At 45.9% G+C, this 27,061-nt stretch overlaps 2 long non-coding RNA genes across 2 annotated transcripts; both read right to left on the bottom strand.

The window, feature by feature from the left end:
• Positions 1-3,274: 3,274 nt before the first annotated feature.
• LOC112253393 lies at positions 3,275-6,324 on the bottom strand. The gene is made up of 4 exons (XR_002954001.2): positions 4,782-6,324; positions 4,463-4,684; positions 3,989-4,268; positions 3,275-3,811 (listed from the first exon to the last, which is right to left on the bottom strand). It is a non-coding gene; the product is annotated as an uncharacterized LOC112253393 (long non-coding RNA).
• A 3,367-nt stretch (positions 6,325-9,691) lies between these two features.
• LOC112252713 lies at positions 9,692-27,035 on the bottom strand. Its single transcript, XR_002953881.2, has 6 exons — positions 25,906-27,035; positions 13,376-13,471; positions 13,152-13,198; positions 12,931-13,024; positions 10,068-10,177; positions 9,692-9,762 (listed from the first exon to the last, which is right to left on the bottom strand). It is a non-coding gene; the product is annotated as an uncharacterized LOC112252713 (long non-coding RNA).
• Between the last annotated feature and the right edge of the window lie 26 nt (positions 27,036-27,061).

Raw genomic sequence — 27,061 nt, 5'->3', positions numbered from 1 at the left:
ACTGTAAAGCCTATGAGGGATGAGACGGATAGCCCCGACAGCGTGGAGTCCAAGTTACAATGTGTATTATAAACCGATGGTTCGAGCCCTGAATGCTGATTGGCTGAAAGCCATGGTCTGTCAGACCGTATATCATGGGAATAAATAAAGAAATACTATTTACTGGTCCAATTACGTTTGCAACCAGATTATAATAGCAATAAGGCACCTTGAGGGTTTGTGGTATATGGTCAATATACCACAAGTAATGGCTCTATCCAGGCACCCTGCGTTGCGTCGTGCAAAAGAACAGCCCTTATTAGCCATGCTATATTGGCCATATACCACACCTCCTCGGGCCTTATTGCTTAAATATACACTGAGTGTACAAAACATTAGGAACGACTGCTCTTTCCCTGACATAGACCAGTTAAATCCAGGTGAAAGCTATGATCCGTTATTGATGTCACTTGTTAAATCCACTTCAATCAGTGTAGATGAAGGGGGAGACAGGTTAAATAAGGATCGAGACATGGACTGTGTATGTGTGACATTCAGAGGGTGAATAGGTATGTGCCAGGCGAAATGGTTTGAGTGTATCAAGAACTGCAATGCTGCTGGGCTTTTCATGCTCAACAGTTTTCCGTGTGTATCAAGAATGTTCCACCACCCAAAGGACATCCAGCCAACTTGACACAACTGTGGGAGGCAGCGGAGTCAACATGGGCCAGCATCCCTGTGGAACGCTTTCGTTCCAATGAACTGAGGCTGTTCTGAGGGCAAAAAAGGGGTGCAACTCAATATTAGGAAGGTGTTCTTAATGTTTTGTACACTGTGTAAATAGGCTACCAGCTAAATACTGTATATAGTTAGAGATAAGATAGACTGCATTGTCTGCAAAGTACGAGAGTGCTGAACATAAATACATTGTGATTTAGTTTCGGTATCAGACTAACTTATGATTTTGTTTGAAGAGCATAAAGACTGGCTGCTTACCGCCAGTTCACCCTATGTGCACACGGGATAATTGGATGAGGTGTACAGCAAATCCCTGTGTGTGGTTTCTTCCATAAGGCGCACATACCCAGAAGCAAGTGGCATCTACATAGGGTTTGAGTTTAAATAAAGCCTAATAATTGAGTAAATCTAGCCTGCTGTACTTTTTTCAAGACATAGATCTAATGCCAGCGCCTTATGTAAAAAAAAAAAATGTATTAGTTAGATTGTCCACTATAACAACAAGTTCAAGTGTAACCAGAGAAACTTGCTTGGAAGATACAACTACTTTAAAACGTGCACTTTACCCACTGGCCCTGTTATTAGAGTAGTGACTTAAACTAAACTAGCATTGGCTGCCATCTATTGTCAAGGAATGGTAACTACACTGTTGTTGGTAGACTCAAAGACTAATAACATTAGTAGATGCTTTTAACCAAAGCGAACTGGGTACATGGTAGTGGAAACAGATCACAGAAAGAGGATTACAATGCATAGTAAGTTACAGGGTTATTACATTGTTTTTACAAGTTCCATGTAACAAGAAGAGGATTCACAGGAAAGGCTGTGGTTGCAAGTCTTTGCCTCGTGCACAAGCTCAATAGACACTACAACAGTAGCTTACCTAAAAGGAGCAAAGAGCAATTGCGACATACATTTTTGTAGTTATAAATTAATGAAATGTACCCATTGACTCTTGAAGAATATGACTTATAAATGTCTCATGAGCTTAGTTCAACTGTCGTACCCCATCAGAATCCAAAATATAAGCTTGTTTTACTCCAAGTTTGTAAAAAAAATTTTTTTTTTTTTTTAAACAAACACAATATAGCCCCAAAACATGGTTAAAACTATAACTTTTATATCATGGGTGGCCGTCCTTCCACTGAATGCTCTGTCTATGAATTTGAGAGTGGTTCAATTTCTCCAGCCCCATCCCTGAGCTTTTTACCGAATCAGGGGCATGGAGAACACTTTGTTATTGTTTCTACTGCTGATTGCCCCTTTAAGAAATGAAGTTGCAGATTAAATACACACCAAAATATGTTACAGATACTATAAAAATGCCACATCACTCAGACAGTTAATACACAGCATGCAACACAGCAAGCAATCAATAAATCAAATGTATTTTACAAAGCCCTTTTTACATCAAAATAATAACAACCACAATGGTTATAGAGGGTGCAACAGTTCAACACCTCAGGAGCAAATGTCAGCTGGCTTTTCATAGCCGAGTATTCAGAGATCGAGACAGCATGTCCGGGAGAGAGGGTCGAAACAGCAGGTCCGGGAGAGAGAGTCGAGACAGCAGGTCCGGGAGAGAGAGTCGAGACAGCAGGTCCGAGAGAGAGAGTCGAGACAGCATGTCCGAGAGAGAGTCGAGACAGCATGTCCGGGAGAGAGAGTCGAGACAGCATGTCCGGGAGAGAGAGTCGAGACAGCAGGTCCGGGAGAGAGAGTCGAGACAGCATGTCCGGGAGAGAGAGTCGAAACAGCAGGTCCGGGAGAGAGAGTCGAGACAGCAGGTCCGGGAGAGAGTGTCGAGACAGCAGGTCCGGGAGAGAGAGTCGAGACAGCAGGTCCGGGAGAGAGAGTTGAGACAGCAGGTCCGGGGAGAGAGTCGAAACAGCAGGTCCGGGAGAGAGAGTCGAAACAGCAGGTCCGGGAGAGAGAGTCGAGACAGCAGGTCCGGGAGAGAGAGTCGAGACAGCAGGTCCGGGAGAGAGAGTCGAAACAGCAGGTCCGGGGAGAGAGTCGAAACAGCAGGTCCGGGAGAGAGAGTCGAGACAGCAGGTCCGGGAGAGAGAGTCGAGACAGCAGGTCCGGGAGAGAGAGTCGAGACAGCAGGTCCGGGAGAGAGAGTCGAGACAGCAGGTCCGGGAGAGAGAGTCGAGACAGCAGGTCCGGGAGAGAGAGTCGAGACAGCAGGTTCGAGAGAGAGTAGAGACAGCAGGTCCGGGAGAGAGAGTCGAGACAGCAGGTCCGAGAGAGAGTCGAGACAGCAGGTCCGAGAGAGAGAGTCGAGACAGCAGGTCCGAGAGAGAGAGTCGAGACAGCAGGTCCGAGAGAGAGAGTCGAGACAGCATGTCCGGGAGAGAGAGTCGAGACAGCAGGTCCGAGAGAGAGAGTCGAAACAGCAGGTCCGGGAGAGAGAGTCGAGACAGCAGGTCCGGGAGAGAGAGTCGAGACAGCAGGTCCGGGAGAGAGAGTCGAGACAGCAGGTCCGAGAGAGAGAGTCGAGACAGCAGGTCCGAGAGAGAGAGTCGAGACAGCAGGTCCGAGAGAGAGAGTCGAGACAGCAGGTCCGAGAGAGAGAGTCGAGACAGCATGTCCGGGAGAGAGGGTCGAGACAGCAGGTCTGGGAGAGAGAGTTGAGACAGCATGTCCGGGAGAGAGAGTCGAAACAGCAGGTCCGGGAGAGAGAGTCGAGACAGCAGGTCCGGGAGAGAGAGTCGAGACAGCAGGTCCGGGAGAGAGAGTCGAGACAGCAGGTCCGGGAGAGAGAGTCGAGACAGCAGGTCCGGGAGAGAGTCGAGACAGCAGGTCCGAGAGAGAGAGTAGAGACAGCAGGTCCGGAAGAGAGAGTCGAGACAGCAGGTCTAGGAGAGAGAGTCGAAACAGCAGGTCCGAGACAAGGAAGCACATCTGTTTAACAGGTCAAAAGAATCTGTGGAAAAGCCATTCCACTCAGATTCCCTCTATGGATGGGTGTATCTTTGAATTCGCTGTTGAATGGCCTGCTCCTTCTCCATTTTTGGAACACCAGTCCGCTTTCCCAAGGTGACTGCCACTCTCTCTCTTTGGGCACTCAGGAGAGTCCGCTGGGATGGTCCTAGATATAAGTTACACAAATGATTTTAGGTCATTTCCTCTCAGCCAGCAGAGAAACTACCATCACAAACTGACTTAGCCATCTACTGTTGACCACAAGGCCATGTGCATAAACTTCTTTCACCCCATATTGTCAACTATTTTTATGTCTACATCTGACATGATATGGCACACTTACCATTGGCACTGCGGTCAACGAAGCAGTCTAGAAGCTCAGACCTGAAACACCATGGGTTTCACCACAAACGCCCTGGCAGCCTTGGAGAACTCTTGCTTGAAACGGAGCACTCCCTCATGTGTTGTAGCCTGATGTCTGTCCACCGAATGATTGTGGTCTAAGGCAGCCACTTGGAGTCTTGCGACATCCCCTGTAGGCCGAACGTGTTCCTCCTGGGCACGTATTTAGTGTACAGGGCATGTACACTCTAAAGTTCACCTGTCTGAACACACTTCGTCACCTACAAAAGAAAATGAATGTAACTAGAGATTAATAAGTAGGCTACTACAATTATACTACAATCAATTGGTTGCAGTTATTCACATAGGAATGCACAAATAACTAAAACAAGGTTTGAAAAATGTGCTTATTAATTTACAAAAGTAATATATGTCCAGAAAATATATGTCCAGAAATAGTTTATAGTTTATTTACTTTCGAGATCCTTCAACAATCTCGGGTTGAGGATGAGGTGTTCCTTCTTCAGGTGTGAAGGTGCTCACAGCAGTCGAGTGTATCTCCAGTGACCCACTGGTGCTCACTTGTAATAGGGCGAACTGTGGTGATCCACTTTTCTTTCAGCACCTGGACACTCCCACCAACAGTGGCATCACAGTACCACAAGTGGTGTGTTAATGCCCTCTTCCATGGCAGTACCTGAGACAGACAGGGAATAAATGAGACCCCCTGAGTCACTGACTGGAATCGTTATAATCACATAGTTCTAATCTTAATGTCAAACATATGACAGTACCTCTGGCTTCCCGGTGGCCACCAGCTTCTTCCTCGCACCTTTGGCAATGTGCCAAAGCTCATGCCCTCAAGTGCACCCTCACATGTGGACACCTGTCAGTGGCCAGGGTTTCAATGCTGCATCCATGGGCCAGTTAAGGAAAATAATAAAAGCATTATTACTAAAAAAAGTGGCCTAAGTGATCTTCGTACATCCACCAAATACACACTTACAACCCTGAGGCTAGCTACAAAAATGTAGGTGAGGCTATAGCTTACCTCAAAAGGATTTTAAAATAACTTTTATGTTTCAGCATTGCGATTGCTTTTCTTAAATAGGTTTAATGTTGTGTATTATGTGTTTTACTATAATGCATTTGGTTGGGCTGTTGTGTTTTATGTATGTACTGTGCTTTATTTGTAAACGTATACAGGGCTCTCTTGTAAAAGAGTTCTATCTCAATGGTTAATAAAATAAATCATGTGTTTGCAGGCATCTCACTAATCCCTCTGTCCCTCTGTCCAACCAGTAGCCATTCTTCAATTCAGTCACATGCAAAGTCTCCTGGGCAGGATCAGGTGGGAAGCAGAGCCCAGGACGGTGTAAGTGCCAAAGAAGACACAGTGGCCTGGCGAATCACGCCGTGCATCTCCACATACAATCAGTGGACTGTCACCAATTCTAGCCAGACTCGCCTCTGTGTGCTGGGCCCACATGTTTAACCTCTGGCACAATGTAGATGCAAGGTTGGTTTGCAAACTGTCGCAGCGACATGGACACCAGGCTGAGGAGGCAACATGTTTCTACAAATGTGGAGTGGGAGCCGCCAGTTAGGAAGACCGGTGATGGCACCAACAGATTCCCTGCAAACATTTCCCACTCTGGTCTGGGACTCCAACTTCCTCCTGTGGTCCACAACACACTCGATGGTCTCCATGGTGATGGAAAAACAATTTATTTTCAGGGATGAACTGATGACACCTGCTCGACATCCTGGCTCATGAACAACTCCTTCAGCATGCTATATTTCGGATCTTGCACATACTCTTCGATAGTATCTCATGGCTCGCTCGCACTGTGATGATTGTAATTCTGAGCTCTCAGTTTCATACAGCGAATCCTGGTCTTCCCTCATCTCACTCGCTCTCTCTGTCAGCTCCATCTGTGGCGGGACTCGGTTGCATACTGATTATGGTGAACGCAATTTAGCTAGGCCTCGAGCTCTTTAGTGATGGCTCCGGTGAACCTCTTCTCCACCGCAGCACAGGAACACTCTGACACCCAGGGGTCAGTTTGGCATGCTGTACTAACCATTATTTCCTGTTGGTAGAAAGAAATTAAGGAATCTGGTAGGCTATAGCTACAATCTTCACAAATTACTATTATGCAGACAATGCAGTCTAGCCTATCTATAACTATATACAGTATTTTGTGTACAAAAGTATATAAAACAACACTTTAATATTAAGTTGTACCCCCTTTTGCCCTCAGAACAGTCTCAATTTGTCGGGGAATGGACTCTACAAGGTGTCGAAAGCGTTCCACGGGGATGCTGGCCCATTTTGACTCCAATGCTTCCCACAGTTGTGTCAAGTTGGCTGGATGTCCTGGGTGGTGTATTCTTGATACACACGTGAAACTGTTGAGCATGAAAAGCCCAGCTGCGTTACAGTTCTTGACCCAAACTGGTGTGCCTGGCACCTACTAACATACCTGTTCCAAGCCACTTAAATCTTTTGTTATTGTAATCATTTTTTGAGTATTCGATGATGGTTGTTGTCATCCGCCAATATTCAATGGAGAGAGAGAATTTCGATAAAGTGTTTTTCTCAAAGTTGCCTGGATGTTACATGTCCTACTTACTTCAGTACACTCATAACAACTTAAGCATTACGAACTTCTATTCAATCAAATAAACCTTGATCAAATAAACCGTAAAGCAAATAAGCAATCCATTTTTTATTGACCAAATTCGACAATCTCTCATTGACCATACAAAACTCCTTGCTGGTGGGCGAAACAACAAAACGCCACCTGCCGGAGGGAGACAGATTTTCCCACCGAGTTGGGCCTCTCTTCCTCTTCCTCACTTCCTCCTCGAGGATGACAGATTGTGTCTTCAAATGAACAATAGCCTTAGAAACCACATGGATTCGCATGTACCTCCTACACAGGATGAAAACATTTTCAGGGATTAAGATGTCATCTTAAAAACAAACAAACGTTTTGTTAAGACAACTGAAACCAAATATATTATTTGGCATTAACAAGCTACCTATCTTGTATTTAACTAGGCAAGTCAGTTATGAGCAAAATCTGATTTACATTGACGGCCTACCAAGGAACAGTGGGTTAACTGCCTTGTTCAGGGGCAGAACAACAGATTTTTTATCTTGTCATCTCTGGGATTCGATCCAGCAATCGGTCAATTACTGGCACAATACTCTAACCACTAGGGTACCTGCTGCCCCATGCGATGTCAGCACAATACAAGGGTATTTATTTTTTCAGCAAACATTAGCTATGTCAACTTCAGTCTAGCTATCTGAGGTGGAGATCACAAAGCATGGCAAAAACAAATCTTTCAGACAAATGTATTAATTGACTATGAGGTGGAAGCTAGCTAGCTATCTAATAACAGGGCTACACTTAGAAACTGTGTTGCCATTTTAGTTACAGTTGAGTTGCTTGCTAGTTGCTGGAGGTGACACACAAAGTGGCGCTGACCACAGCTCAATAAACCCTGTTTACGATCAAAATACTAAATATAGAGATGTTTTCATGTTAATAAATGCACATGTTTGAGTACATATCTTTGCTTAGCTTCACTTCCTAATGTGCTTCCATTCCCCTTTAAAGCTGCTCTGTGGATTGTAAATACTGTACTGTGTGAGAGAGAGAGAGGGTCCCTTATGAAAAAAGATTGCAGTCAGAGTATCGCTCCAGTTGAAATGCAAAATAACTGCAAAATGCTGCAAATACTGTGTCCAAAATAACACATTTTTTTTACAACAGTAATTTTGCAGTATAACTGCAGTTCAACTGCAGTACACTGCAGTTATTCTGCAATTACTGCGTTCAAAAAAAAACACAGTCGACTGCAGTTACTGCACTTTTAATGCAGTTTCAAAACTGCAATCTTTTTTTCTAATGGGTGTCTTTATTTAGTATGGTCAGGGCGTGAGTTGGGGTGGGAAGTCTATGTTTGTGTTTCTATGTTTTTTCTAGTTCTGTGTTTGGCCTGATATGGTTCTCAATCAGAGGCAGCTGTTTGTCGTTGTCCCTGATTGAGAACCATATTTAGGTAGCCTGGGTTTCACTGTTGGTGGGTGTTTGTTTCCGTGTCTGTCACCACACGGTACTGTTTCGGTTTTCGTTCATGGTCACATTTATGTTTTGTATTTCTTAGTGTTCAGTTTATGTTTTATAATAAACGATATGGACACTTACCACGCTGCGTATTGGTCCGATCCCTGCTACACCTCCTCAGAAGAGGAGGAAGAATGCTGTTACACACCCGGACAACTGATGAAACTGTGGGTTTGCACAACCTAAGAATTTCTGCACAAACTGTTAGAAACCATCTTAGGGAAGCTCATCTGCGTGCTCGTCGTCCTCACCAGAGTCTTGACCTGACTGCAGTTTGTTGTCGTAACCAACTTCAGTGGACAAATGCTCACCTTCGATGGCCACTGGCACGCTGGAGAAGTGTGCTCTTCACAAATTAAAAGCATGTATGGAATCGTGTGGGCGAGCGGTTTGCTGATGTTAATGTTGTGAACAGAGAGCTCCATGGTAACAGTAGGGTTATGGTATGGGCAGGCATAACCTACAGACAACGAACACAATTGCAATTTAGCGATGGCAATTTGAATGCACAAAGTATCCGTATCTGGTGTGAGAAGATCCGGAGGCTCATTGTCGTGCCATTCATCCGCCGGCACCTCATGTTTCAGCATGATAATGCACAGCCCCATGTCGCAAGGATCTGTACACAATTCCTGGAAGCTGAAAATGTCCCAGTTCTTCCATGGCCTCACCAGACCATGTCACCCATTGATCACGTTTGGGATGATCTGGAACGACGTGTACGACAGCGTGTTCCAGTTCCCGCCAATATCCAGCAACTTCGCACAGCCATTGAAAAGAGGAGTGTGATGTCATTCCACAGGCCACAATCAACAGCCGGATTAGCTCTAAGCAAAGGAGGATGTGTCGCGCTACATAAGACAAATGGTGGTCACACCAGATACTGATTTTTGTTCAATTTAGTTTCGGTGACGAATAAGATTACAAATCTACTGTCTAGCTTCAATCAATGCAGGAGTTATCCGACAACTCCGAATATAGAATCAATTATTATTATTGCAGTGGCTGGGGTTGCGGAAGGAAGAAAACATTTATCTGAAATACAGAGAGACAATACATTTAGACAAAGATGATATTGATATGAATTATATTAACGATGATTTCACTCGACTCATTTCCATGGTGATGAGAAGGCAGTAGGAACTCCATCTTATACTTAAGCAATAAGGCCCGAGGGGGTGTGGTAAAGGGCCAATATACCACGCCTAATGGCTGTTCTTACGCACAGCACAACGCGGAGTGCTAGGACACAGCCCTTAGCCGTGGTATATTGTCCATATATCACAAACCCCTGAGGTGCCTTATTGCAATTATAAACTGGTTACCAACATAATTAGAGCAGTAAAAATAAATGTATACCATGGCTTTCAGGCAATTAGCATTCAGGGCTCGAACCACTCAGTTTATACTGTAACTCTCAATGTATGGCTGTGCCACGTTCCACACCTGGAAAAGGACATCAAATACACAAACCTGGTTAAAAGCGTTCTGCTAAATGACCTTCTTTATATTTATTGAATAAATATAGGCTCAGAGTGACATCTATAATGACCACACACTTGCCTTCTGGTCTAGAAGAAGATGATGGACAGCATCAATGTCTGGTGACATGAACCTATCCTTGATCCAGGGCCTGAGAAGAGGGGAGAGACAGAGAGGGTGAGGAGACGATGTGGGAGTCAGAGGTTGGAGTAGAAGAGATGGAGGCAGAGGGTGGGGGAGAAGAGGTTGGAGAATTGATGGGAGGAGAAGAGACAGAAGGCAGAGGGTGTAGGAGAAGAGGGGGACGCAGAAAGGGGGAGTAGGAGGCAGAGAATGATGAGAAGAGGGGTCACAGGAAGAGGGACATTGGATAAATATTAACCAATGTGCTCAATAATTTCAGGGGACTGAGATGTGTGTTAGTGTGTACACACTGGCCTGATCTGTTTGACTTACTTTGGTTACACTGCGTACAAGGTCATAGACCTTCTCCAATGGTGTTGTGGTAAGCAGGGGGTGGAAGAACTTGATGCCCTGGCAGGCAGCTAGCAGCTCCATAGCAAGAACTGTAGGGGGAGGTAGAGGGACAGTTTATGGACCATTCATCACAGAATAACACATCATTCACATTAAGATGTTTTTTTCCTGACTGGATGAGTATCATCCGGAAGGGTATTGAACCAGTTATTATACAGGATAAAATGTAATACAATTCCTATTTAATTTCGTATTAATGGTCAACGCACAGAAATATACCAAAATAGAGAACAAAAAAAAGTATTTTAACCCCGTAATTGTTTCTGTTTGTATGAACTCCGCTACTGCTGTTGTCAGAGTCACTGTAAAGTTACATACTGAGAATATCCACTGTCAGTAGAAGTAAGCCTAGGACATTTTCAAAGTAACTGGATCAATGTTTCCCAATTCAGACTAAGCTGAGCAACCCTTCAACTACGTAAACATCAGTATGAGCCTCATTAGCTTCCAGTTGTTTGCTGCTCACTATAACATTTTGGTTTTGAATGGGTGATCAATTTGATACTCACAGCTCGTGGCGGGAAAACTATTCAACAATTAATTGAAACCTTGTGCAGACATGCCCCAGCCCAGACTAGAACCAATTAAAATATGTCCTTATTTTTGCTGCTTGTATATGGCACACCCTGATTTGTTTAACCTGTCTTTGTGCTTGTCTCCACCCCCTCCAGGTGTCGCCCATCTTCCCCTGTGTATTTATACCTGTGTTCTCTGTTTGTCTGTTGCTAGTTTGTTTTGTTCGTCGAGCCTACCAGCAGTTTTCCCCTTGCGCAGGTCTGTTTCTAGTTACTGTTTTCCCGGTTTTGAGCATTCTGTCTTCCCTGAGCCTGCCTCCTGTCCTGTACCTTGTTCCATCACACTGGATAATTGACCTCTGCCTGCTCTGACCCTGAGACTGCCAGCCATTCTCTACCGTTTGGACTCTGATCTGGATTACCAACAACTGCCTGCCCTTGACCTGTTCTAGTAGTAAACATTTGTTACTGGGTCTTCCCTAAAACGTGATAGTATAATTTCAAATCAAAAGTGCTGGAGTACAGAGCCAAAACAACAAAACATGTGTCACTGTCCTAATACATTTGGAGCTAACTGTATTAATCTTAACTTTGGCAGCTGTGTGGTTAAAAAGAAAGGCATATACTACATTTGAAGTCGGAAGTTTACATACACCTTAGCCAAATACATTTAAACTCAGTTTTTCACAATTCCTGACATTTAATCCTTGTAAAAATTCCCTGTCTTAGGTCAGTTAGGATCACCACTTTATGTTAATAATGTGAAATGTCAGAATAATAGTAGAGAGAATTATTTATTTCAGCTTTTATTTATTTCATCACATTCCCAGTGGGTCAGAAGTTTACATACACTCAATTAGTATTTGGTAGCATTGCCTTTAAATTGTTTAACTTGGGTCAAAAGTTTTGGGTAGCCTTCCACAAGCTTCCCACAATAAGTTGGGTGACATTTGGCCCATTCCTCCTGACAGAGCTGGTGAAACTGAGTAAGGTTTGTAGGTCTCTTTGCTCTCACACGCTTTTTCAGTACTTCAATATATCCACATATTTTCCCCTCCTCATGATGCCATCTATTTTGTGAAGTGCACCAGTCCCTCCTGCAGCAAAGCACCCCCACAACATGATGCTGCCACCCCCGTGCTTCACGGTTGGGATGGTGTTCTTCGGCTTGCAAGCCTCCCCCTTTTTCCTCCAAACATAACAATGGTCATTATGGCCAAACAGTTCTACTTTTGTTTCATTAGACCAGAGGACAATTCTCCAAAATGTACAATCTTAGTCCGTAGTCTGGCTATTTTTATAGCGGTTTTGGAGCAGTGGCTTCCTTGCTGAGCGGCCTTTCATTTTATGTCGATATAGGACTCGTTTTACTGTGGATATGGGCACTTTTGTACCTGTTTCCTCCAGCATCTTCACAAGGTCCTTTGCTGTTGTTCTGGGATTGATTTGCACTTTTCGCACCAAAGTACGTTCATCTCTAGGAGACAGAACGCATCTCCTTCCTGAGCGGTATGATGGCTGCATGGTCCCATGGTGTTTATACTTGCATACTATTGTTTGTACAGATGAACAGGGTACCTTCAGGCATTTGGAAATTGCTCCCAAGGATGAACCAGACTTGTGGAGGTCTACAATTTGTTGGCTGATTTCTTTTGATTTTCCCATGATGTCATGCAAAGAGGCACTGAGTTTGAAGGTAGGCCTTGAAATACATCCACAGTTACACCTCCAATTGACTCAAATTATCTCAATTAGCATATCAGAAGCTTCTAAAGTCATGACATTTTCTGGAATTTTCCAAGCTGTTTAAAGGCACAGACTTTGTATGTAATCTTCTGACCCACTGGAATTGTGATACAGTGAATTATAAGTTAAATAATCTGTCTGTAAACAATTGTTGGAAAAATTACTTGTGTCATGCACAAAGTAGATGTCCTAACCGACTTGCCAAAACTATAGTTTGTTAACAAGACATTTGTGGAGTGGTTGAAAAACGGGTTTTAATGACTCCAACCTAAGTGTATGTAAACTTCCAACTTCAACTGTATGTCCTCTATCGTCTCCCTTAGTTTTAAAACGCAGAAAACTCAGAACTAGGTCCACCAGAATCCTTTGATGCCTTTACTGGGTAAAGGAAGGAAGTTCCCTCCAGAGATGGTCTCCCCTCTCTCTGCAAACACTATTTGATTCAGACATGAGGGTTAAAACTAGCACTGAAGGTAAGAATTGTCAAATTTGGTTTGGGGAATAGTTGGTGAATAGCTCACACAGCGAAGGGCACAGGGTTGGCAGAGGCGCTGTTGATCTCTGTATTGATCATTTCTGGGCAAAGTCTATTGTGTTGTTGACAATATCGTGGACCTGGGATGCAAGAAGAGAATACAGACAAGGTTGAGTGAGAATGGTTGAACCATTGAAATAAAATGGGATATATCCATTCTAGCCATTCTATTTCCATTGGTTGAACTCTGACCCCATGTTAAGTCACCTGAGGAGTATAGTGTAGGCATCCTGGACTCCAGAACCGATGGCTCTCTGCATAGAGAAAGACGAAGAAAAATATGACTTTATTGTCCAATGATTACTTTACCCCAACTCCCCTAAAAGACACACACATGGACGCACAAACACAAACACAGGTACACACACACAGATTGGAGAGGTTGGAGCAGAGGGTCTACCGTAGTACAGCACCCTAAACCATTCACTCACCTGCAATCTCTGAGGGGTGGTGGTCTGAGTCCAGTAGGGTGCGGAACCTCCTGGCTATTTCTATCTGTCCTGGATGGCACCACAGGGCGTGGATATCTGGAATGATGGAGGACTGAGTTAGCATAGCATAAGAAAATCAGTCTCTATCATGATGTTTTAGATCGGCTGTTGTGGTTGTCAGTTGGTAAGAGCGTTAGCAATGCCAAAGTTGTGGGTTTATGTCCCGCAGTGATTACTTACACACACTAAGGGCTAGATTATATAGATCCATGCTAATCGACATCCACATAGCGGTTGTTTTGGCGGTGTAGGAGGTGGAACTGCACTAGAGCTGTCAAATCCACAATCCTTGCATTACCTTATCGCGGACACTGCTATTAGATGCAACGAAACAACACGCAACTTTATATCCAACAAATCCCATGCAGCCAGCTCAGAATTTAATGCAGCCACATTAAAAGTTCCAAAATTTGTGATGTTCTATTGTCTACACCTCGATTAGACTGATATATAAATCCTCCCATTAAAATGAACATGGAAACATGCATTTTTTAATCAATACCTCTAACGAGGTAGGGATAATAAGGAAGAGAGTGGTGACACACAAGAGCAGACTCTCAACGATTTCACAGCTCATACCACAGTGACACCCTCAACACTGCCGAAACATACGCTATACGGATGTAGACCAATGTTGGTTCTGATTGATTCGTGGTCTAAAAATGTATGCACTAGGGTTGAATGGTGCAAACCCGATTACTGATATTTACCAAGATTTACCACCTAAAACCACACCCTTTTCCCAGGGTAACTGTGAGAAACCAGTAAATTATAATAAATGATTTATATCAACAGCATGACATGAAATGGATGTGTTAAATGCAGTGTTTTTTAAAATCCAGTTGGATAAACACTCCAAACAGCCTACCCGACTGCTCGGAGGTGTCCGCATGGTCCTAAAGCACACCATTTTGTATCACAATCCAATGATAAAACTGGGGGGAACGAAAATGCAATGTTAGATTGTGGGGTGGACATGTCCCCCCTGTCCCCAGTGAAAGTTGCGCCCCTTGTTAAATTATATAAGATGTCTCTGCATGATCAATCATCAACGCTCATGGTGGGGGACAGACAGCCCATCTCGGTATGGAGTGCAGTTCTCAATGTATGCAGACCTATCATCTCATCGTGGTAACTTTTTGTTCTTGTGACAGGTAGGGATACATTTGCTGCAGCATAGCGTATGCTACAGTAATATAAGAACCGAATGTGGGTCGAATTTACACATCTCCATCTGGCTATCGGAGGTTAACATATTTTTTAAATTAAAGATAATTGTTTTAATTGCAGCTGCAGAGTTTTAAAACAGCCTATCACTTGAATATTGTTGCTTTAAATCAGAGCATGCGCGAGCAGTCTCTCTCCATCAATTCCATTACAATTGCATCCGAAATAGATAATCCTGTTCAAAATGTATATATATGTATGTATGTCCTAGCCTACTGTAAGGGTTTTCTTCCATCGAAGGAGAGGCGGACCAAAATGCAGCGTGGTTTCTATTCATGGTACTTTAATAAAGACTCTACACATGAACAAACTAACAAAACAATAAACGAAACGAGAAAACCTAACAGCCTATACTGGTGCACAAACAAACACAGAGACAGGAACAATCACCCACGAAACACTCAAAGAATATGGCTGCCTAAATATGGTTCCCAATCAGAGACAACGATAAACACCTGCCTCTGATTGAGAACCACTCCAGACAGCCATAGACTATGCTAGAAAACCCCACTAAGCCACAATCCCAATACGTACGAAAAAACCAAGACAAAACACACCACATAAAAAAACCCATGTCACACCCTGGCCTGACGAAATAAAGAAAGAAAACACAAAATACTAAGACCAGGGCGTGACAGAACCCCCCCCCCAAGGTGCGGACTCCCGGCCGCACACCTAAACCCATAGGGGAGGGTCCGGGTGGGTGTCTGTCCACGGTGGCGGCTCCGGCGCGGGACGTGGACCCCACTCCAACAAATTCTTAGTCCGTTTTCCTCGCGTCCTTAGATAGGCGACCCTCGCCGCCGACCTTGGCCTAGTAGTCCTCACCAAGGGCCCCACTGGACTGAGGGGCAGCTCGGGACTGAGGGGTAACTCGGGACTGAGGGGTAGCTCGGGACTGAGGGGTAGCTCGGGACTGAGGGGAAGCTCAGCACTGAGAGGAAGCTCAGCACTGAGAGGAAGCTCAGCACTGAGAGGAAGCTCAGGCAGGTAGTTGGCTCTGGCAGATCCTGGCTGGCTGGCGGTTCCGGCAGATCCTGGCTGACTGGCGGATCTGGAAGTCTGGCTGACTAGCGGATCTGGAAGATCCTGGCTGACTGGCGGATCCTGGAAGATCCTGGCTGACTGGCGGATCCTGGCAGACTGGCGGTTCTGGCTGCTCCATGCTGACTGGCAGGTCTGGCTGCTCCATGCTGACTGGCGGCTCTGGCTGCTCCATGCTGACTGGCGGCTCTGGCTGCTCCATGCTGACTGGCGGCTCTGGCTGCTCCATGCTGACTGGCGGCTCTGGCTGCTCCATGCTGACTGGCGGCTCTGGCTGCTCCATGCTGACTGGCGGCTCTGGCTGCTCCATGCTGACTGGCGGCTCTGGCTGCTCCATGCTGACTGGCGGCTCTGGCTGCTCCATTTAGACTGGCAGCTCTGGCGGCTTCTTGCAGACTGGCAGCTCTGGCGGCTCCTTGCAGACTGGCAGCTCTGGCGGCTCCTTGCAGACTGGCAGCTCTGGCGGCATCCTGCAGCTCTGGCGGCATCCTGCAGACTGGCAGCTCTGGCAGCTCCTTGCAGACTGGCAGCTCCTTGCAGACTGGCAGCTCCTTGCAGACTGGCAGCTCTGGCTGCTCCTTGTAGACTGGCAGCGCTGAACAGGCGGGAGACTCCGGCAGCGCTGTAGAGGCGGAAGGCTCTGGCAGCGCTAAACATGCGGGAGACTCCGGCAGCGCTGGAGAGGAGGAAGGCTCTGACTGCGCTGAACAGGCGGGAGACGCCGGCAGCGCTGTAGAGGAGGAAGGCTCTGGCAGCGCTAGATAGGCGGGAGACTCCGGCAGCGCTGGAGAGGAGGAAAGCTCTGGCAGCGCTGGACAGGCGAGGCGCACTGTAGGCCTGATGCGTGGTGCTGGCACTGGTGGTACTGGGCTGAGAACATGCACAGGAAGCCTGGTGCGGGGAGCTGCCACCGGAGGGCTGATGCGTGGAGGTGGTACTGGATAGACCGGACTGTGCAGGCGCACTGGAGCTCTTGAGCACCGAGCCTGCCCAACCTTACCTGGTTGAATGCTCCCGGTCGCTCTGCCAGTTCGGCGAGGTGGAATAGCCCGCACTGGGCTATGCAGGCGAACCGGGGACACCGAGCGCAAGGCTGGTGCCATGTAAGCCGGCCCAAGGAGACGCACTGGAGACCAGATGCGTAGAGCCGGCTTCATGACACTTGGCTCGATGCTTACTCTAGCCCGGCCGATACGCGGAGCTGGTATGTACCGCACCGGGCTATGCACCCGCACTGGGGACACCATGCGCACCACAGCATAACACGGTGCCTGCCCGGTCTCTCTAGCCCCCCAGTAAACACAGGAAGTTTGCGCAGGTATCCTACCTGGTGTAGCCATACTCCCTGTGAGCCCCCCCCCCAATAAATTTTTGGGGCTGACTCCCGGGCTTCCTTCCACGCCGCCGTGTTCGTTTCTCCAACTCCATTCTCCTATAACCTTCCTCGCACTGCTCCAGCGAATCCCAGGCGGGCTCCGGCACTCTCCCTGGGTCGACCGCCCATCTGTCTATTTCCTCCCAAGTAGTATAGTCCATATTCTTGCCGTCCAAAACGTTCTCCCACGTCCATTCCTCTTTTCGCTGTTCCAGCCTTTCACCACGCCGCTTGGTCCTGTTGTGGTGGGTGATTCTGTAAGGGTTTTCTTCCGTTGAAGGAGAGGCGGACCAAAATGCAGCGTGGTTTCTATTCATGGTACTTTAATAAAGACTCTACACATGAACAAACTAACAAAACAATAAACGAAACAAGAAAACCTAACAGCCTATACTGGTGCACAAACAAACACAGAGACAGGAACAATCACCCACGAAACACTCAAAGAATATGGTTGCCTAAATATGGTTCCCAATCAGAGACAACGATAAACACCTGCCTCTGATTGAGAACCACTCCAGACAGCCATAGACTATGCTAGAAAACCCCACTAAGCCACAATCCCAATACGTACAAAAGAAACCCAAGACAAAACACACCACATAAAAAAACATGTCACACCCTGGCCTGACCAAATAAATAAAGAAAACACAAAATACTAAGACCAGGGCGTGACACCTACCTCTTTCAGGTAATACATTCAATGCAGTATTAGCCTTATAATTAGCTAATGAATGATGGGTTACACATAATAAGCTTCTAACTTACAGTCTCTTGTCTCTTGCGCAATATGCACGCACCTGTGATCTGCTGGCCTCTCTCTTTTAAAAAAAACACTCCTTAGCTCTTGGAGTCCCATTCAGGAAAAGCTAGACTAGAATAGCTTGCTGGATCTTCTTTTTTTTAGCATTTCTTATACCAATAGATTATTCGAAAAGGGACGCAAGCTCTTGTTTTCTGAACGTTAAAGACAGCAGCCAACAGAACTCAAGGTAGTTTGAAAGAAGAGTGAACGTGCGATGGCGGTAGGCTATAGCAGTTATTTATTCAGACCCATTCAATCTTCGCGAAGAGAAGTGAAAGCCGTCTGCATCTCATTCTAGTCATATTTTATTCACGCATGTCATTAGAATGATCAAGATAAGGACAACAAAACGTATTTCATTTAACTGTTGAAAGCGAGGAAGGAATTGAGCAACAATAGAGAGAGAAAGGAGGCAGGCTAATAACATTAATTATACAAATAGGCCCTATTTCAAATTCAAATGTAATTTGCTAGCCTAAACTTGTAGCTTTGTAGGCCGCATGTGCTGCACCAGAATCACATGTTCTCTCAGCTTTATCATGGTTTGTACAAGGTGCATAGTTCCAGTTCATATAATACAGTATAATACAATACATTACAGTAATACAGTTCACACTCAAAAGGATAAGCCTACTGGAGCTAGTTTCATGTATTTACCCAAGAAAGCATAGAGCTAACTAAATCTATGGGCTTTTATGTTTTTCTATCGTGGGTAATGTGCAGTAGCCTATAAGGCTAGTATATAACACACAGTATGTATTGGATAAAGGCACAGTCACAGTTTGTGCTTTTGTGGGCTGGTGCTCATAAAATGTCTTTAATGTAGGGCTCATAAAATGTATTGAATGCATCAGGCTCAGGTAGCATCAGGCTTGAATGTCCGATCAAAGCTCTAATCAAATCCAGACATAGGTCTATTTATATGCTTTGGAATGACATTTCTGGTTTTGGCAGGAAATTCTGGGTTACCCAGGAGAAGAGTGATCTATTCTCAGGATGGAAGATTTGTAAAATACATGGAAAATATTCAACCGTAGTATTCACTCACTGTACTCACTGGTCCGATTTAGCATCTCAGCAGGGCTAACTGTAACCATAACTCTAGATTTAACCCTAACCCTCCCTGCTCACCGCTGTCGAAGGCCTTAGAGAAGCCCTTGAGCACTTCCAGGGTGATAGCAGCGATGTCCGCCTGCCTGGCGATGGCCAGCAAGTCTTGTGTTTCTTTGATTCCTCTTGTGCCACTGCCCCTGTTCTGTAATGCCAATTGTGACAACTGTAATATACATTGTTTGTCATGTAATTTCTAATGTCTGTTGTGACTATAATGCCTTTTTTTGTGGACCCCTAGTGGTCATAAGCCATCAGCTAATGGCGATCCAAAGAATAAAGAGGGATAGAGAGGAGTGGAGCCATAAGAAAGGAGCAGTGAGTGGACCACATAGCTCAATACAGAGTAACATGGGAGTAACATACAGAGTAACATGTTGTAAAACATGGGAATGTTGTACAGAGTAACATGGGAATGGGTAGAGTTGACTTGAAGAGAGTACACTGATCCAACACAAGACACACTTGTGTACTATTGACAAGTCAAACATTGGTGTATTATCCTATCAACCAACCAAGCTGGAGTTGGAGACCCATGTTTGGGAGCATCAAAGACAGAGGAGGCTGGTGGGAGGAGCTATTGGAGGACGGGCTCATTGTAATGACTGGAGTGGAATAAATGGAACAGAGCCAAACAGAGACCAAAAAATAACTTCTATCTCCGGGCCATCAGACTGTTAAATAGCCATCACTAGCACATTAAAGGCTGCTGCCTTTGTACATAGACTTGAAATCACTGGCCACTTTAATAAATGGAGCAAATCAAATTGTATTTGTCACATGCTTACTTACAAGCCACTAACCAACAATGCAGTTTTAAGAAAATGCAAAAAAAAAAAAGCAAGAGATAAGAATAACAAATAATTAAAGAGCAGCAGTAAATAACAATAGCGGGGCTATATACAGGGGGTACCGGTACAGAGTCAATGTCAATGTGCGGATGCACCGGTGCCGAGGTAATTGAGGTAATATGTACATGTAGGTAGAGTTATTAAAGTGACTATATGCGTGCTTCCTGCTTTAATTTTTTCTTGAAAGCAGGAATCAGGAGGATAGAATTATGGTCAGATTTCCCAAATGGAGGGCGAGGGAGAGCTTTTTATGCGTCTCTGTTTGTGGAGTAAAGGTGGTCTAGAGTTTCTTTCCCTCTGGTTGCACATTTAACATGCTGATAGAAATTTGGCAAAACGGATTTAAGTTTCCCTGCATTAAAGTCCCCGGCTACTAGGAGCGACGCATCTGGGTGAGCGTTTTCTTGTTTGCTTATGGCGGAATACAGCTCATTCATTGCTGTCTTGGTGCCAGCCTCTGACTGTGGTGGTATGTAACACAGCTACAAAGAAAGAATACAGATGAAAACTTTCTCGATAGGTAGTGTGGTCTACAGCTTATCATGAGATACTCTACCTTAGGCGAGCAATAGCTCAAGATTCCTTAGATATCGTTTACCAGCTGTTATTTACAAAAATACATAGTCCGCCGCCCCTTGTCTTACCAGACGCCGCTGTTCTATCCAGTCGGTACATCGTATAACCAGCCAGCTGTATGTTGATATTGTCGTTGTTCAGCCATGACTCTGTGAAGCATAAGATGTTACAGTTTTTAATGTCCCGTGGGTAGTTTAATCTTCCGCGTAACTTGCCGATTTTATTCTCCAAGGATTGCACGTTTGCTAGCAGAATGGTTTATTCGATCGCCTATAAATTCTCAGAAGGCAGCCAGCCCTTCGGCCCCTCTATCTCTGCCTCCTTTTCACGCAGATAACGGGGATCTGGGCCTGTTCCCAAGGAAGCAGTATATCCTTCGCATCGGGCTCGTCAGAGTCATGAAAGGGAAAAAAAGGATTTTGCTAGTCCTTTGTGAGTAGTTGCAGTCCTGATGTCTAGAAGTTATTTTCGGTCACAAAAGATGGTAGTGGCAATATTATGTACAAATTAAGTTAAAAAAATAACGCAAATAAACTAGAAAAACCCACACAATCGGCTGGGGGCATGCGAAAGTCTACCTTCTTCTTCGGCGCCATCTTACAGTGATGTGGCTTACGTATGTGGTGTTGGCTCATCTACACTTGGGTGACCATATCTTGCCTTCTCCTAGAGTCAAATGAGAGAGGGGGGGCAGATCTCCACTGGCACCAACTGTCCCCTTCTCAGGGACGAAGGACAGGCAGGACACTACGAGGACAAACAATCAGAGATGTTAGAGACAGACCCCACTCAACAAAGTTTGTTTTATTCAATGGCATAATCTACAAAGATCCTTCTCTGACCCATTTAATGGAAGCAATGGAACCAAAATAACTAACGGAACCAGCGGAACCAAAATAACTAAAGGAACCAACGGAACCAATGGAACCAATAGAGCCAATCAAACCAAAAATACGAATAGAACCAATGTATTGAACCAATGGAACCAAAATAACTAATAGAACTAATGGAACCAATAGAATCAATGGAACCAATGGAAGCAAAATAATTAATGAAACCATTAGAACCAATGGAACCCAAATAACTAATGAAACAAACAGTACCAATAGAAACAATGGAAGTAATGGAACCAAAATAACTAATGTGTCACGGCTTTCTTCTGTTGAAGGAGAGGCGGACCAAGACGCAGCGTGTTTATTGTGATACATCTTTAATGAAGATGATAAATGAACAATATACAAAACAAGAAATGTGAAAAACCGAAAACAGCCCTATCTGGTGTAACAAACACAAAGACAGGAACAATCACCCACAAAACCCAACACCAAATAGGCTACCTAAATATTGTTCCCAAACAGAGACAATGACTAACACCTGCCTCTGATTGAAAACCATATCAGGCCCAAACACAGAAACAGACAAACAAGACATCCAACATAGAATGCCCACTCAGATCACACCCTGACCAAACAAACAGAATGCCCCCCAAGGTGCGGACTCCGGCCGCAAAACCTGAACCTATTGGGGAGGCTCTAGCTGGACGTGGCCCCCACTTCACCATAGTCTTAATCCACCCCATTGTCCGCTTCCATGGCCTCCTAACTACAGCGACCCTTCTAAATGAACCCACTGGACTGAGGGGCAGCTCGGGACAGAGGGGCAGCTCGGGACAGAGGGGCAGCTCGGGACAGAGGGGCCGCTCGGGACAGAGGGGCCGCTCGGGACAGAGGGGCCGCTCGGGACAGAGGGGCCGCTCGGGACAGAGGGGCAGCTCGGGACAGAGGGGCAGCTCGGGACAAAGGGGCAGCTCGGGACAGAGGGGCAGCTCGGGACAGAGGGGCAGCTCCGTACTGGCTGACGACTCTGGCAGATCCTGGCTGACTGGCGGCTCTGGCAGAACCTGGCTGACTGGCGGCTCTGGCAGATCCTGGCTGACTGGCGGCTCTGGCAGATCCTAGCTGACTGATGGCTCTGGCAGATCCTGGCTGACTGGCGGCACTGGTGGCTCCTTGCAGACTGGCGGCACTGGCGGCTCCTTGCAGACTGGCGGCACTGGCGGCTCCTTGCAGACTGGCGGCACTGGCGACTCCTTGCAGACTGGCAGCACTGGCGGCTCCTTGCAGACTGGCGGCACTGGCGGCGCTGGGCAGATGGGTGGCTCAGGCGGCGCTGGGCAGACTGACGACTCTGATGGCGCTGGGCAGACGGGTAGCTCAGGCGGCGCTGGGCAGACTGGCGACTCTGATGGCGCTGGGCAGACGGGTAGCTCAGGCGGCGCTGGGCAGACTGGCGACTCTGATGGCGCTGGGCAGACGGGTAGCTCAGGCGGCGCTGGGCAGACTGGCGACTCTGATGGCGCTGGGCAGACGGGTAGCTCAGGCGGCGCTGGGCAGACTGGTAGCTCAGGCGGCGCTGGGCAGACGGGTAGCTCAGGCGGCGCTGGGCAGACTGGCGACTCTGATGGCGCTGGGCAGACGGGCAGACGGGTAGCTCAGGCGGCGCTGGGCAGACTGGAGACTCCAGCAGCGCTGGAGAGGAGGAAAGCTCTGGCAGCGCTCCGGCAGCGCTGGAGAGGAGGAAGGCTCCGGCAGCGCTGGACAGGCGGAGGCACCTGTAAGGATGAGACGGAGAGACTGCCTGGTGCGGGGGGCTGCCACCGGAGGGCTGGTGCGTGGAGGTGGTACCGGATAGACCGGACCGTGCAGGCGCACTGGAGCTCTTGAGCACCGAGCCTGCCCAATCTTACCTGGTTGAATGCTCCCGGTCGCCCTGCCAGTGCGGCGAGGTGGAATAGCCCGCACTGGGCTATGCAGGCGAACCGGGGACACCATGCGCAATTCTGGTGCCATGTAAGCCGGCCCAAGGAGACGCACTGGAGACCAGATGCGTAGAGCCGGCTTCATGGCACTTGGCTCGATGCCCACTCTAGCCTGGCCGATACACGGAGCTGGTATGTACCGCACCGGGCTATGCACCCGCACTGGGGACACCGTGTGCTCCACAGCATAACACGGTGCCTGCCCGGTCTCTCTCACCCTTCGGTAAGCACAGGAAGTTGGCTCAGGGCTCCTACCTGGCTTCGCCATACTTCCTGTGTGCCACCCCCCCCAATACATTTTTGGGGCTGCCTCTCGGGCTTCCTTGCCAGCCGTGTTCCCTCATATCGCCGGCTCCTCTCTCCGGCTGCCTCTGCTCTCCTAGCTGCCTCCACCTGTTCCCATGGAAGGCGATCCTTTCCCGCCAGGATCTCCTCCCATGTGTAGCAACCCTTGCCGTCCAATACATCGTACCATGTCCATTCCTCTTTGCGCCGCTGTTGCTGTTGCCCGTTACCACGCCGCTTGGTCCTGTTGTGGTGGGTGATTCTGTCACGGCTTTCTTCTGTTGAAGGAGAGGTGGACCAAAACGCAGCATGGTTATTGTGATAGATCTTTAATGAAGATGATAAATGAACAATATACAAAACAAGAAATGTGAAAAACCGAAAACAGCCCTATCTGGTGTAACAAACACAAAGACAGGAACAATCACCCACGAAACCCAACACCAAACAGGCTACCTAAATATGGTTCCCAATCAGAGACAATGACTAACACCTGCCTCTGATTGAGAACCATATCAGGCCCAAACACAGAGACAGACAAACAAGACATCCAACATAGAATGCCCACTCAGATCACACCCTGACCAAACAAAACATAGAACATACAAAGCAAACTATGGTCAGGGTGTGACATAATGGAACCAACAGAACCAATAAAACCAATGGAACCAATGAAATGTAGGCTACCCCTGAGGTCAGACTGAGGTGAAAGTCAGGGTTAAGGAGTTTACCATTGAAGGCCTGGATCACTTTATGCAGGGTTTCCAGGGAGATTCCACTGTATCCTTTATAGCAAGGAAATGAATCCTCAGAGCCAACAACATCCTGGTCCTCTCTGGGTTAAGTGGGTTGCCCACACATAAACACCAGAGTGGAATGGGAAAGTTTAAAATCACTGATGTTCTGTCCATGGTATAGACCAGACCAATGAAAATAAAAGTGAATATATAAGAATGGATATGTGCATAGGGAATATACAAGAATTACAAAACTACATAATTTGCATGATTTGAAATCAGGTTTTTGAGGTATGTGTTTTCTTAGTGGAAAACTTGGGCCAGTTAGATATTAATACATGTACTGTAGCTATGTTATATATTAGGTCACTAACCTGCAGAGTGTGATCGCACCAGATTCTCCTATAGCTCCCTATGGGAATACAACACATAGCCACATAGTAAGCAAACAATGCACCAATATCATCAGAAAATATTCTGTGAAAAAGGAGAGAGTACTGTACTTGAGCTTTTGGACAGGAATGACAGTCCGAGTTAATATGCCAAACCTTTTAGTGGTTCCATAGACAATCAGAGAGACAGAAAGATGGTTGCATATAGGTTAATTATCTGATGACAGTGGAATTTGCTGCATTCTATACCCAGGATAGCTTTAATCTTGTGAGGACAGACGCTGGGAGACGAGAAGCAAGTGCAGGGAGTGGATATTTAATGAATAACCGACAAGAAACAAACAAGGACAGCGTCTGGACAAGGGAAACATAGCGACACTAATGCTGACACGGGGATCAAACCGAGGAACAGATAGATATAGGAGGGGCAATCAACAAAGTAATGGGGTCCAGGTGAGTGCAAAGATGCGCTGGTGCGTGTAATGATGGGGACAGGTGTGCGTAATGATATGCAGCCTGGCGCACTCGAGCGCCAGGGAGGGGGAGCGGGAAAAGGCGTGGCAAATCTGGTGTTTACCATCAGTGTATTGAATATGCTAAAGTATGTTAAAATAAGTGCAAGGTTCATTATATACTGTATGTAAATAAGGTATTTCTGTTTTAAATATGTATAAATGAGCAAAAATGTCTAAAAAGAAACTGTTTTCGCTTTGTCCTTATAGGGTATTGCTTGTAGATTGCTGAGGATTTCTTTTAAAAAAAATCAATTTTAGAATTAAGCTGTAATATAAAGTCAAGAGGTCTGTATACTTTCCCGAATGCACTGTATCTAATATCAACCCAAAATGACTATTTACATCAGCAGTTGATCAAGCACAATAATGATACAGGTGTGAAACTCCAGGCTGGTATGGAACAAAGTCTGGAGACATGTCATCCCTTTCGATGGCTACAAATAGATTGTATAAATTGTATTATAACAATATGAACTGCACAACAGATAATATCAGTCATAGACAATATTCAAAAGAAACACACCCCGCTGGCTGGCTTAATTGGCTCTATCCCCTACACTTTTCTATATCGCATTCATTTTATTAGTACACGTGGAACAGGGTCATGTTTTCGTTTCCCCTAGGGATATGTACAGTAGTTGTTCTATTCCATGTTTATACCTTCTTTAGTAATTTTCCCAACTACTGTAATTGATACGCAACAAATTATTTGATAAGGGTTTTTAGTTTATTTACCAATTTTGATAAAGTCATTGTATTAGAGGACATCTTTGATGGATGGTGTCATCACCGTCCAACAGCCCCTGGCCTTGCACCTCCTCGCGAGGAAGCGAATGTCTTTCACCGCCTTCATGCCCCCGTTGCACTGCATGTTCTTGGTGTAGCGTTTGAGCGCCTCATACCCCAACCATTGGATAGTGTAGGTCGGGTCCCAGACAGGGAATCGCCAGCCATTCGTCCCGAATGTGAACAGCATAGCGAGGCGCGTCACTTACGATTCCGTTACTGAGGTAAAATGATTCCCGAGCGTCGCTATCCAAGGTACCAGGTTCAGGTTCAGGGAGCAAAAGGCAACAGCAAATCACGCCTCATTGTTTACCTTTCTCCATGGTACGGTGGAATTTACTGGATTCAAAGAAACGTTTTGGTGTGCTGTATATTTTCCATAGCTCCGTGGTAGCCTACTGCCAATGGCTGAAGCTTACATGTAATAACAAAAAAAACACCATGGTCATTTTATCAACAGGTCTGTTGAAATTGTAGGCATCGCAGCCATTTTTCTCGTTTTGTAGGTGTCTAATTGACACCTATTTATTTGTCAGTTATCTTCCGGTATTCCTATTCCATTTATCTGCACATAGGTGCTGTTGGTGAGAAGAAGAAAACCAGGCTTACAGGGAATATGTTAGGCGTTTGACTCCAAACCCCATTAACCATGATTTCTTCAAATGTTGGCTATGGTTTTCAATAGGCTTGCTGTCACATATTAAATCGATATTTGTCACAGAGGATGACTAGACATTTGCCCTATGCGCCCACTCTGGTCTAAGCTAGTTCCAAAATCAATGTATCTACCCTGACAATTATGCACCATTACGCACACAACCTGGAGCAGCCGACATCGTGTTAACGTGTTACTTTTAAATCAGTGCCAATAGTAAAGAATAAAGCCTAACTAAACAATCTATTCACTACAGACTATCCCATTTTGCCTCAATAACTTTCTCTCTCACACACTCATATGCGTTAGAATTAGCCATGACGTCACATCAAATGTAGAGTAGTTGGAGAGTTACAATATTGCCATGGCCATCGGCGAGTAGATAGAGAGAGCGAGAGAGAGAGAGAGAGAGAGAGAGAGAGAGAGAGAGAGAGAGAATGAGAGAGAATG

Source organism: Oncorhynchus tshawytscha, linkage group LG06, assembly GCF_018296145.1.
Source record: "Oncorhynchus tshawytscha isolate Ot180627B linkage group LG06, Otsh_v2.0, whole genome shotgun sequence".
NCBI lineage: Eukaryota > Metazoa > Chordata > Actinopteri > Salmoniformes > Salmonidae > Oncorhynchus > Oncorhynchus tshawytscha.
The sequence above is the reverse complement of the archived record's forward strand: the minus strand, read 5'-3'. Positions and strand labels throughout refer to the sequence as shown.